Genomic DNA, 14,714 nt, shown 5'->3' with positions numbered 1-14,714 from the left:
CACTGGCTCAGTGCGACCCTTGATCTTGGGGTTGTGAGTTCAAGTCCCACACTAGGTGTAAAGATTACTTAAAAAATAATCTTTTGGGGGTGCCTGGGTGGCTCAGTGCCTTAAGCCTCTGCCTTCGGCTCGGGTCATGATCTCAGGGTCCTGGGATCAAGTCCCGCATCGGGCTCTCTGCTCAGCAGGGAGCCTGCTTCCCCCCTCTCTCTACCTGCCTCTCTGCCTACTTGTGATCTCTCTCTGTGCCAAATAAATAAATAAATAATATTTTTTTAAAAACAAAAATAAATAAATAAAATCTTTTTTTTTTAAAGAAAGTTTTATACTTAATTATGAGTGTTTAAACTTGAAGGGAGCTATCAATCTATGGCCTTCAAACTTAAGTGAGATGGAGAACAAGGAATATGAAAAATTTTATCAATCCACAGAGAGCAGAGGAAAGAGAAAAGAGAAAACAAAAGCACGGTAAATAAAAATACTCAAATCAATGAAATAGTAGATAGTATAGAAATGAACTCATATACATCAGTGATCACATAAAAATCTAAGTGGATTAAGCTCATCAATTAAAAGACTGAAATTATTAGACTGCATTTCCATTTTTAATCCAGCTATATGATGCTTAAAATAAACATACATAAAACTCACCAGAAAGTTTGAAAATATCGGAATATAAATATATATCACATGCAAATGTTAACCAAAAGAAGCCCACAGAGTAATATCAGATAATACATAAAGCAAAAGGTATTCATAGGGATGAAGAGGTATACTTCATAATAAAGAGAAAAAAATCCACCTAGAAAATATAATAATCACAAACTTGTATATGCCTAATAACATAACCTCAAAATAACATAATTCATAAAATATATAAAAATATATAAAGTAAAAAATTACACAAAGCAAAAACAGAATTACAGCAAAAACTGACAAATCAACTTAGTTGGAGAGCTTAACACATCAGAAAATTGATAGCTAATGTAGTTCAAAATTTAATAAGAACATAACAGATTTGAACAACAAAATTAACTTTCTAATAAATATAAAAATTGAACTCTACACCTGACAGAGAAAATTCTTTGCAGATGTACATGAGCCATTTATAAAAAATATGTGTCACAACGGAAAGCATAACAAATCACAAAAACTGGTATCATTCAGACCACTCTCCCTGTCTACACTGTCATTTAGTTATAACTCAACAAATAGCCCACATGTTTGGAATTTAAAATGTACATCTCAATAATTCATGACTAAAAGAGGAAACTCTCAATGGAAATTATAAAGTATGTGGAACCAAACAACAATGAAATAACTCATATCAAAACTGATGAGATAGAGCAAAGAATATACTTAATAGTAAATAGTGTAGAGCTTTATATACATTTATTTTACATTGAGAAAGACTGCGTATTGGTGAGCTTTGTGTTCCACTCAAGAAGCAAGAAAGAGAACCAAAGAGAAAACCTAAAGACATTGGAGGAAAGGATGGGGCGCCTGCGTGGCTCAGTGGGTTAAGCTTCCTCCTTCCACTCAGGTCATATCCCGGGGTCCTAGGATCCAGCCCTGCATTGAGCCTTGCATCAGGCTCCTTGCTCCTTGGGGACCTGCTTCCCCCTCCCCCTGCCTGCCCCTCTGCCTACTTGTGATCTCTGTCTGTCAAATACATAAATAAAATTAAAAAAAAAAAAAGGTTGGAGGAAAGGAGAAATTAATGAAATAGAAAAGCAGCAGCAGACAGGAGCAACAAAACCAAAAATGTTCTGTGGTGGGAGGCAATAAGATAGACATTCTTCTAGCAAGACCAGTCAATAAAAGTCACAACCAATATTAGGAATAATAAAGTAAGTAGTGAAGATTTTTTTAATCCTAAGAGAATGCTACAAACAATAAATTTGGAAATTCACATAAAATGAAGTGCAATACATGTATTACCAAGATTGACCCAGGAAGAAACAGAAAACTGGAATAAATCGAATTAATTACTCATCAATCTCCCCAACTTCCCTACCACTTACAACCTACAGGGTCCAGATGATTTTCTAGGCAGCTTTTACCAAATCTTCAAGGATCAAGTAATCCTTAAATTGTTTCAGAGACTGGAAAAATAGGGGGAGCTACCCAATTTGTCTTAGAGGACGAACAATAAACTTGATCTGACAACCGGACAAGACCCGGGCAGGAAAGAAATCACCGGGCGCACTGAACAGCACTAGAATGGCGAGATGGAGAGCGGCCACGCGGGCTGGGAGAAGCGCTGTGACCCGGCAGCCGCTGGAGCTCCCCAGCTCTGCGCCAGAGAGGTCACATCCTACCAGCTTCAAGTAGAAATCCAGCAAGAATTCAAATTCTCTCTTTTTTTTTTTTCCCTCCCCACCTATACAACCTAGAAGCCACGTTCTCGCTCTTCAGTACAGCTGGGTGACCTCGGGCTGAAATCAGTCACACTCTCCCCAGAAAGACAGCACCTCCGGTCCCATGCACACCCCGAGGGACTTGGGTTTTCGGACAGCCAGTGTTTCTTCAGACGGGGCGCTGGGCGCTAAGACGTGTGTTTGGCCTGTGACTGTGGCGAAACACACACGAAATTTACCAGTTCTGCCCTCTTGGAGTAAACAGCAGCCCTAGGGAGCACGATCCCATAGCTGCGCGGCCATCGCCGTCATCTCCAGAACTTTTTCGTCTTCCCAGACTCAGTTCCCATGAAACAATCCCCTCCAAGCTCCCCTCCAGCAGCAACCACCATTCCACTTTCTGTCTGTGTTTGACGACTCTAGGTACCTCATGTGAAGTGGGCTCACACAGGGCTTCTCCTTTCGGGACTGCTTTATCTGCCTTAGCGCACCGTCTTGGAGTCCATCGTGTGGAGCCGGTGTCACAATTTCCTGACCGACCAGTACTCCATTGCAGGTGCCGAACCCATTTTGTTCCTCCATCATCTGCTGATGGACGCTTACTTGCTTCCGCCTTCTGGCTACTGTGATTCACACTGCTGTGAACAGGGGTGTGCGGATGTCTCTTCAAGTCTCTGCTCTCGATCCTTTTGGATATATACCCAGCAGTCGGTTTACTGGATTACAGGAGAATTCTGTATTTCTTCTCCTGAGGAAAAACCTACTGTTTTCCACAGAGGCTGTACATTTTCCATTGCTACCAGCAGGGCACAAGATTTCCGGTTTCTCCACACCCTCATCAACACCTGTGAGTTTCTGGGTTTTTTATAACAGCTGCTCTCATGGGTGTGCAAGACATCTCATTGTGGCCAGAGAGATTTTTATGACACTAGATGCACGGTGGGCATCCTTGGAAGAGGGCTTCTGTTCCCACAGTAACAGCTCAGTTTAGAGCTCAGTTTGGGTTTTAAAAGAGACTAAGGAATAAGGCGGGGCTGGGGGTGGGGGGGTGTAGTTACAAGATGCACCGCTTGAAATAAAAGACCTTTTATTTACTTTTTTATGTTATGTTAGTCACCATACAGCGCATCATTAGTTTTTGATGCAGAGTTCCATGATTCACTGTTTGCATATACTACCCAGTGCTCCATGCAATCCGTGTCCTCCTAATTCCCACCACTGGGCCCACCCATCCCCCCACACCGCCCCCCTCTAAAACCCTGTTTGTTTCTCTGAGTCCACAGTCTCTCATGGTTTGTCGCCCCCACTGATACCCACCTTCATTTTTCCCTTCCATCTCCTAATGTCCTCCATACTATTCCTTATGTTCCACAAGTGAAACCATATGATAATTGACCTTCTCTGCAATAAAACTCCTTTTAGATTAGAAAGAGAATATTCGATTGACTCCCATGAGAGTCCACCGCTACACAATGGCACTCCTATAAACCGAAAGAAAAAGGAAAAGGAAAACAGGAATTTGTGTTTATTTTTGGCTTTGTGGGTCAAAGATCACCTTCCAAAGGCATACAGTTTATATAATAGCCAACATAACATAATATTACCATATTATATAATATATTATGTAACTAATTAGCATGAATTGAGTCCTCATTGTATGTTGGGCACTGGGTGAGGCAATTTTCATAACTTTTCATGTCATCCTCCTAGCAATCACCTTTTTCAGATGAGGTGGGTGAAGCTTGGGACCTAGGAAACGTACCCCAGATCACACAGCTGGTCACCTGCAAAGCCAGCATTTGACTCACAGGCTGTCTGCTTTGGAATGTTCCAGTCCATAAGTCATAAGACCTCAGGATTTTTTTCTCCCGTTCCAGTTTTCTCTCTTATGAAACTTAAGATCAGCTTTGCTCACCAAGTTAGCTGCCACACGCTTCAGAAAATGGTAGCCCCTCAGAAGAGGAAGGATTTCTTTCGGTCTTGCTGCAGTTCTCTTATGAACTTGCAGCATCCTCAGTATAGATGAAACTCCTTCCTCAGTGGAAAGCATGGATCACACACCCCCAACTGCTTCCCTCTGGATTGGGGTACACGTTAAATGCTGAAGATTTAGGACGGACCATCTTATAAACTCACAAGACAGCTGCATAGGGTTTGAATCTTCAAAAACAAAGCCCCCACTCTTTAAATGTAATAGCATTTATCTGGCAATCAGTAGTCAATTGATTTACAACTATACCGCGGAACAGAAAAAAAGGCCTATAGATGAGTCTGTAGAACTTCATCCCAGAGATCCCAACAGAGTTAAGAATGCAAGAATCGCAACAGAACAGATAGCCTAGACACCACTGATCAAATGTCTCAGTGGAAGCAGGATCTCCATTTCTCAAGGGCTCCATGGTCTCTGCTCCACGGTGCACACCTACGCTCCCTTCTCCCACTTTACTTACCTGCCTGCCCTAGCAGAAGGACCAGGAGCTTTCCCGGCCATGAAATGTACAAGAGCCTCCGTCCAGCTGCAGAGCCGACCACCAACTGGCGCAGTCTCTTTAGTGCCCTAGGAATGAATTCCAGTTGATCCAACTCATCTTTCTTGAGTTGGAGGACAATGAAAGCCCAAGGTCACTTGGTGAATGATAGGTCATTCCTATTTCCTACCAGAAAATCAGATGCCCTTGGGTCAAATATCCATCTCAAGTTCATTTAACGTGCCAGGAAGGGAGAGGAGGTAGTGTATAAAGTTCTGAGGCTTTAGAGACCACCCCATGGAAAGGGACTCGGTCCAGGACCGAAAGAGCAATTGTGTTGCGCAAAAGATACACTGGGGAGGTGATAATTTGGGAGACCTTTTTGTTTTAACGATGATTATGATTATATTTTAAATATGTATGTAGCCACATAATGCTTATCCACCTACACTTTCAGTATCTCTAAGCTTAAGAGAAAAACACCTAACTCTTGTTCCTTTCCTCTCAGCCTCAAGCCACTTTGCTGGCTTCTGTGTCTGCCCCTCCCCAGTAAACTGTCAGCTCCTTGAAGACAAAGACTGCACGTGGTTCATCTTTGATTAACAGTAACAATTACACATCAATTCTATCTTAATAAAGGTGGAAAACAGTAACAGCAGTTAGCACTGTGTGCTGTTAATATACTACACACTGGTGTGAATCCCTTTACACCTGTTAGCTCATCTAATCCTTATGACTATTCTCTAAAAGACACACTGTTATCACCACCACCACACAGACTAAGGACATAAGGCTCAGAAGTTAAATAACAACCCCAAATTCCATAGTCAGTGAGTTACAGCACCTACATTCAAACCCGCCAGGTCTACCACAAAGCCCACCCTTCTAAAACCAATGCTATGTCCAAGGCAAGTCATTCAGAAGTGTTAAGATCTGAAGATGGATGGACAGGTGGATAGATGAATGGATGGTAAGTTGGTGGGTAGGTGGAAGAATATGTTAGGAAAACAAAAAAGTGACCCACAAAGGGAATACTTTGGTAGTCAGTGGGCTTAGTAGCATTAAGGCATGTTCCTAAGGGAGGGGAAGGGCATGGATGTGCTGTATTCCTGGCTTTCCTAAAACTTTAGATCCTTACCACTAGTCCTAAAACCGTAAGAGGTTCTATGACAAGGAAAGGAAGAAGGGATGAAGGACAGAAATAAACATGTGTCTATTCTCTCTCATGAGCTTTCACAGATCTGAATTTGTCTTGATCAGCACGAACACCCCCTTCACAAATGGCAGTGAGTCAGAAGGGTCATCTTCATATAAAAAAAGGACATCTCATTATGTCCTAGAGGCCACAGAAGCAAGGCAGAAAGGCTTTAGCACTTTTGTCCACTACTAAACACTTGCCCTTAACAATTTTAAAAGCAAAAGGCTTCGAAAGAATGAAAGCCCTTTGGAAAAAAAAAGACTTCACACTTGCTTCTAATTCTCTTCCTCCTTAGGTCAGTCAGGGTTCAGTTGGGGAAAGAAATGGAAGGGGATTTTATTCTAGGAACCTGACTGTATGCAGTTGTGGGAGGAGCTGAGAGGGGAGCGTGAAGGTCCAAAAGGTGCTGGCAGATCAGGAGTCACCAAACAAGCATAATGGGCAGGCATGCCCGGCCACAAAAAAGACTACAGTGGGGAGCCGGGCAGAGGCCTCTAAGTAGCTGCTGTCCTGGGAGTCTCACCCACACAATTGGTGGTGGGTCTCAGGCTCCAACTGGGCATCATAGCCAAATCAGGAAGAAATGCTGGGGAAAGGACAACCTGGGCACCCATTAGACTCCTCTGCTGCCATCCGTCTCTGCACCTGACAGCAACAAAGCTTGAAGAATTACGGCCATGTTTCTAGTCTGGGTACCTTCCTCTTTGGGCCACATCTCACCCGGAACCATACAGACAACGGGATGCTGGGAAATGTAGTTCTCAGCTTAACCAAGGCAACCCAGCATAGTCCACCAGACTCCTTTAATTAAATATAGAATACTTAACGTTATTATTCATATCTTTGGGGAGACTGTACATTTTAATCATAATTACATGATAAATATTTCATGGTATATATCTTTGTCATATAATTAGGAATAAAAAATGTAATCTCAAAAAGATGCTAAATAATTCAAATGGTGGAGGATGTGATTAAAGCCATGATTGAAATATGGTCAGAAGGTAACTCGAGGTCTTCATGCATGATAGCCCAAGAAACATGTCACACCTAGGTGTTTAAAAAAGTGCACTGAAATGGAAATGACCCAAAAGGAAAAAATTTATATGGCTGCTTGGGTTCGAAAACCTGAAGGATCTATCCAGCTCACGTTAAAATCTGGCAAGAAATATTTAGGCCAGTTTATGAAATCAATAGCTATTCTTCTCTGGCCATTGCTGGGGCAGTGGTATTCATTTCACTCACTGTGAAAATTATCTTCTTTTTCTCAAACCCCTTGAGGTTATGGACTGTACTATGTTACTTCTAAAGGCCCTCACAGCACTTAGTACCAGGAAGACTGGCATTTGGGATACAGCGCTTGACGAATTTCAACAATTCCATATTTACTGCATCCTTCCTCATGTAGCACTATGTTTGACGCTGGGTTGCTATGAACTAGTGGGGTTCCTGACCTCTAGGGGTTCATTAGCCAGCACAAGAGACAAGAGACTACTTGTGCACAAAATTTATTCTGAAACAGAAACAAACTGGACTTTGAAAAGTACAAGGAAACATGCCTTGGGGAATATGGGAAGAGATGCAATCAATGTGATATGGGAAATCTGGGAAAGCTTCTTAGAGGAGGTGTTGGGAGGACCTTGAAGATTAAAACATCAAAAGAAGGTGTATGTGAGACAGAGAGGCAAAGAGACAGATGGGGAGGTGGGGAGAAGGAAGGCGGAGGGAGAAACAACTGAAGATAAACTGAAGAACTTATAGAGGAGGGTGTGTGGGGGTGTGACTTACCAGCAGATCACCTGAAGCATTCTAAGTGTCTCCCTTAACTTACAGCAAAGTGACTATCCACACCTTCCATCACTAAATCTCAAATACAGTAATAAACAATTTCTACCAAGTGTTACATCCTGGTTTGTTTTGTTTTTTTCAAGATTTCATTTATTTAGGGGCACCTGCGTGGCTCAGTTGGTTAAGCTTCTGCCTTTGGCTCAGGTCATGATCCCAGGGGCCTGGGATGGAGCCCTGCATGGGGCTTCCTGCTCAGCAGAGACTGCTTCTCTCTCTTCCTCTGCTGCTCTCTCTGCTTCTGTGCTCTGTCAAATAAATAAAATCTTTAAAAAAATTTTTTAAATTTATTTATTTAATTTATTTGAGAGAGAAAGAGAAAGGGAGAGCACAGAGGGAAAGTCAGAGAGAGAAGTAGGCTCCCAGTGAGCAGGGACTCAATCCTAGGACCCCATGGTCATGACCCTAGCTGAAGGCAGACACCCAACCAACTGAGCCATGCAGGTACCGTACATCCTGGGTTTAAAGAACTCATGCCTAATGGAGAAAACTGGAAACTTTTTAAAAAAAGATTTTATTTATTTGAGGGGGGGAGAGAGAGAGAGAGAGAGCGCATGAGAGGGGAGAAAGTCAGAGGGAGAAGCAGACTCCCTGTGGAACTGGGAGCCCAACGCAGGACTTGATCCCAGGACTCCGGGATCATGACCTGAGCCAAAAGCAGTCACTTAATCAACTGAGTAACCCAGGTGCCTGGAAATTGGAAACTCTTGGATGGGTCAAGCATACTCTTGTACCATGATCTATGTCCATCCTTCCAGACAGGTATTCATGTAGCATACATAAATTTATTGAGCACATAACTCCAGTCCAGACACTATAGAAAAAAAAAGAAAATCAAGACACCATCCTTATCCTGAATGAACTCACTACCTACCACAGTCTGGAACTCAGTATGGGCCAAAACAGATATAGAGAGAATGAACGAACAAACAAACAAACAAACAGGAAAATAAGATACAACTTCATCAACTATATAGCTAGAAACAAAATGGCATAGCAGGTTAAGTGCTCAAGCTCTGGAATGAGGCCAGGTATGAATCCTCGTCCTACAGATACTAGCAGTGTGGCCCGGTTGCCTAATTCCTTGAAGCTTTGGTTTCCTTGTCTGTCAAGTAGATTCATAATATCACCCTCTTTGATTGGATGGAGAACACTATGCAAGGACAAAAATGACCCAGTGTCATTCGGGAGATGCTACAATCATTGAAGGGCTCTGAGCAGGTAGAGGCAAGATGCTTGTTTGTCTTCACCTTCATCTACTCAAATACTTAGAAACACTACAGGTCCATCCCTGTAGAAGCTGAGAACCCCTGCCTTTTTCAGAGGCAAAGGGACAGCAGGTCAGGCCATGTCGGTATGAGGAGGAGCCTCAGAGAGCCTTTCAGAAAGAGCTGGAGCCTAGGGTCCCCCCTGCACCCCAGGGCACCCTGAAAGGCAGGCCAGAGACATGTTCTGTTTATCATGAACCCTGTTGAGAAGCAGGAGTGAAAGGATCTCCTCAGCTACTATCCGGCAGAATCCCTCCACAACGCTTGTGCTTCTGTGTTTTCAGGTACGGAAAGGAAAACGTGCTCTTTCACTGTGTCCCAAACGGCCCAGGGACTTCATGGCATAAGGCACACAATGGGCTGAGTTACCCGGTGCCGCCCTCCAACCGCCTGGACCGAAAGGCACAACGGTGTCTTGAGCGTCTGTTTCAAAAACCCACCAATGGCCTTATTTTCCCAAGTCAACTTCTACACAAATGCCTTTTATTATCAGTCCGTTGACTGAAGGAAAGAAGGAGAAAAGAGAAAGAACAGAGGCGGGAAAAAAATGAAGGACTGTGTCCCCTGAATTATAGATCTGATGATTAGCTCTACACAGCGGCCAAAGACCTTGAATGATGTGCCATTTTAACACGCAGCTGGGCATAGGCTTCTGATCGCTGAGGATGAGGACGCTATTGTCAAAGACCCTGAAATTTTTTCCAGCAGGTACTCGGCAGTAATGGATGGTTCCATAAGAATGGCCACGACTCCATGTTTTCTATGAGGCCATCAACATTCGGTAAGAGGCCAGACCTGAAGAAGCTTTTCAAATCTCCATTCTCCAGATGCCCAAGGATTGGAGACCCCTCACTCAGCAAGCTCTGGCAGAGGTCCAAGGAGGCTTGTTTCAAACTGATTTCCTCAGTTTCTAATTCCTGACCTTTGCACTTCTCCAGGGCTAAGAAAAACAAAGACGAATCCCCTTCTGCCAAAAGTAATGACAATTCCACCCACAACCACCACAGGCATAGCCTCCAGAACAGCTGTCGCCCCTTCCAACATGTCCCCTTCCCTCTGTTGCCACGAGTTGCCAAAAAAGGAGAAATTCTTGCAGGAGTTTTTATCTCAATAAGTCCAAATCTACAATTAGATATGCTCAAAGCAACAAGAATTAAAAAGAACTTTCTCTAATTTATTTTTTTTTTCTCATCCACTCCACTAAGAAGCTCTAGTCAAGGAAAAACCACAAAAAGATGAAATCAATCAAGAAACTTGTGGAGAGAGGTCTAAATGCTGTCCAAAGAGGAAACAGAAATAAGCCTCTCTTCTTTTCTAAAATTCTCGTCGGTGGCCAAAGTAAAATTTTGCCTTGATAGCCCAATTTAAATTTCAGGTTAGTCCTACTGTTTCCCAAGTAATCCCAAGAAGCAAGTCTCTGCATGTTTCCATGTTTTCCATGCCTTCCAGTTTGTCCCCAATCACCAGCTTAGAGGTCTCGGGTAAATCAAACTGTTTCACTGTTTTTGGCCAAAAAGTGTTTCTTCAGAAACATGACACATGCCCAGCCTCTTGGAATGGGGACAGGTCCTCAAGCGTCTCCAGGCAGAAGCCCTGTGTGATGCCCAGATCCAACATTACCACTCTCTCTACCAAAGTGCTAAATCGCCATGAAGAACTCACCTTTCAGGAGTTAAATATATTCCCTCTGATCTCATTTGCTTTTTCTCCTAAGTTAAGTCAATTTATCACAAATTCTCTGTTAGTGAAGTCCAAACAAATGAGATTTCCTTCCTCTTCAACAGCTTCAGGCCAGAGTCAAAAATAAAACCGTGGCTAACGGTGGGCCCTGCACAGGAGAAGCTTTGGAACAGAACGCATTAGTGCAAAGTGAAGGCCAAGTGCAACCTTCACAAGTACATTTAACACCCCCCAGAACACAAGCAGAAGGCCGGGCCATCAAGAGAGGACCAAGCTGTCAATGAACAGTGCCTGTTCCAGACTTCTGCTGGTAACTGAAGTCAGCGTTCACCTGACAGACAGAAGTACAGAAGGACAAAGTGCAATGCGGAATGTGACTGTCAACAGCCTTGTGCCCTGCGGCAAGGACAACGGTTCCCTGGGCCGGACACGGGAAGCCGCGCTCCTCCCCGGTCTCCCCAGGTGCCCCCCCACCCATGAACTAACCGTGAACCTGACGCCGAGCCTCCGCCACACTGGAAGCTGGGAGGTGCGCACGGCCATTACTCCGACCAGGGTGTCTCTGTAAATGGGCGAATGCTGGTAACGGGCTGCTAGGGTAAGCCGTGAAATAACAACGGAGCGGAGTGATTTCTGTCAGGCGATTCCCTAAGAACGTCGGGTGTCACCGGCAGAGGAGATATGGCTAATAAAGCACTGAAGACAAATCGTCTGGCCTCTTTAAGAATACATGGCTGGTACTAAGAAAATCTTCGAGAGCCGAGTATTTTGAGAATTATAAAGTGATGTTATAACAAGGTCAGGAGTCTAGGTACATAGGTTTTAAATTACTGCAATAGCCTGTAACACAATCCTATAAAGGGGCTGAAAGGTACTTCATTCTGACACTGGAAAAGCAAACTTCGGAGCTTCCCAGATGGCCGGGTGTACCCTGTATGGCTTCCTCAGGTTTGCGGGCCAGGATGGTCAAAGGTGAAAGAATACTTCGTGGGGAATTAGTTAATGGAATAAACCACTGGAAATGAGCCCTCAATTCCTTCAGCGTGACACGCTGCTGCATTAAAGCTAAGGAAAGCAAAACATTTCTTTTTCCATTTCTCTGCTCAAGTCAGGTGACTCAGGAAAGTCAGACCACCAGTGGTGTATTCACGGAGAGCGAAACAACAAAATAAAACCAATTGCTTTTCATTTAAAGTAAGGTTCTGAAAGCCGGTTGCCAAATCCTAAGTTATATTAATCGGGCAGACTAACTTGTGTTGTACTTGCCTCGTGACAGCTCGCCATAAATCACAGAGCTGCCTGTACCTTCGGATTTCTTCCCTCAGGATATAAAGTACTTCCCAACTAAGAAGCCAACACCCCACGACAACCCCACAAGTTCTGTGGGCATCCTTCAAAAATGAAAGCAATGTTGGGGCGCCTGGGTTGCTGCGTCAGTTAAGCCTCCAACTCTTGATTTCAGCTCAGGTCTAGATCTGAGGGTCATGAATTCAAGCCCCATGTTGGGCTCCACACTGGGTGTGAAACTTACTTAAAAAATAAAAATAAAAAAATAAAATATATATATATAAGCATTGTTGCAACACACCCTTGGTCAAGGGAAAAGTATCTTTGTATTCAATGGTCCAATGCACATTTGTGGGCACCACACTCAACAGTGAGTTTCTCTTTGTGCCAGTTCCAAAGCAATGGAGGCAGCCAAGGGCCATTTTTTAAAGGAAACTGCTGTATAGACCTTAGAGCTTAAGTGTTTCCCAAGTGACAGATGGTGGCTAATCTCCTAGGAGAAAGGGGGTACTCGGTCAGTCACTCCACTCCACAACCTTGCTGCTTTGCTGTTTCCCTACAAATGATCCTGTCTTTGCCCCTTTCCTTCTACATTTTTTTAACCACACTTGATGGAGAATAGGGGCAGCCTCATTCCAGGATACAAACAGTACACCATTTCTGCAACTTTTTTTTTAAATTTTATTTATTTGACAGAGAGAGAGAGAGAGGAGCACAAGCAGGCAGAGCACTGCGCAGAGGAAAAAGCAGCTCCCTGCTGAACGGACAGGCCAATGTGGGACTTGTTCCCAGGACCCTGGGATCATGACCTGAGCTGAAGGCAGATGCTTAACCAACTAAGCCTCTCAGGCGCCCCCCATTTCTGCAACTTAAAAACATGTATGTTTTCGGGGCACCTGGGTGGCTTGATTGTTAAGTGTCTGCCTTCAGCTCAGGTCATGGTTCCCAGGGTCCTGGGATCGAGCCCCACATTGGGCTCCCTGCTCAGCGGGGAGCCTGCTTCTCCCTCTCCCACTCCCCTTGCCTGTATTCCCTGTCTTTGTCAAATAAAAAAAGTCTTTAAAAATGTATGTTTTTTAAATACCACACGAGCCTAAAGTCATAAAAGGGTACAACTCTTAAGAAGAAAAGTGGGAATGGGGTGAGAGGGGTACAATGAGGCCTCAGGTATGTGCAAAGCTTTATAGTAGAAATAAGCAATTAAGTGAAGATGGCAATATTAACTTTGTACAACCTGGATGATGGGCTTGTGACTGTTTTTCTGAATGCTTGAAAAAGCTTATCAGTTTTTTAAAACGACATATATACTGGCAAACTTAAGAACAAGGAATCTTAGATACATGAGAACTATATTAATCTACTAAAAAGGAAAAAAACCTGAAAGCTAGCTAATAAATGAGAGCAACAGATTATTTCTTTTATCTAAGGGAGCAAGGATTTGCTCTTTATTGACTTTATCAGATACACCCTCAGAAACATGCTACACACTCATTTCTAACTCCATCAATTAGGTATTTTCTCCATTTTACAGATGCTGAAGTTGGCTCGGAAATTAACTTAATGCAATGAATGAAGCAGAAAGTTAGGATTCCAAGTCAGGTTCAAAGGCTAGATTCAAGACTCAAGCAGTCTCATCATGCTGCCTGACCCAGTAAACTAGCAGACCTAATTCTGGAGGGCTAACAGGCCACACCGGTGATAGGCTCTAAGACTCTACACTATCTTGGTACACTCTTTCCTTTTTAAAGTACTAACTAGAAAATTCTTAACAGGGGCCTTCTGTCTGAGCTACTTTTCCTGGTGCCCAGGTTGTCATAGTTTCTGCATTATTAACCAGTGACGTGACCTTAGATTTAAGAGCAATCACGAAACTAGAAACGCCCCCTTCCCTGAGAGGATAGCGATGTGGGGACCAAAGGTCATCCAAGTGCTTCAAAGCAGGACTCGGTCACAGTATGGCATCTCAGCATTTGTCAGCTGTAACGTCTACATGCTCATCACTACCAGTCACAATCCCGGCCCCAGACTGGCAGAAACCCACCAGGGAGAACAGGGACTTTACCCTACTTACCTCTGGAGCCTCAGCACCTAGCACAGAGCCTGGCATACATACAACAGGCATTAAATATTTGTTCAAAACCTTAAGTGAGGTGGCAATTAAAAGTAAGGCAAGAGGGGCGCCTGGGTGGCTCTGTCGGTTAAGCATCTGCCTTTGCCTCAGGTCATGATCCCAGGGTACTGAGATGGAGCCCACCATCGAGCTCTCTGCTCAGTGGGGAGCCTGCTTCCCCCCCTCTCCCTGCTGCTCTGCCTACTTGTGATCTCTCTGTCAAACGAATAAAATCTTAAAGAAAAGAAAAAAAAGGCAAGAAACAAAGGAGAGACTCTTCGTAATACATTAAGTGTATAAGCCAAGGTTCTTCCCTGTGACCCAAATGTTATAAAACTGCACCTAACACAGCCCCCGGTCTTGCTCGGGAGCATCGTAGCTGTAGGCAAACAGGCCCCTGCAGCCTCTCACTCTGGAGCGGCCGAAAGAACGAGGCCATGCGAGAAGCAGCTCACCTGCAAACTGTCACCAGTCACTGGGAGCACCTGCCCAGTACGG

This window comes from Neovison vison, chromosome 2, assembly GCF_020171115.1.
Source record: "Neovison vison isolate M4711 chromosome 2, ASM_NN_V1, whole genome shotgun sequence".
Classification (NCBI taxonomy): Eukaryota; Metazoa; Chordata; class Mammalia; order Carnivora; family Mustelidae; genus Neogale; species Neogale vison.
This window is presented reverse-complemented; position numbering follows the sequence as displayed.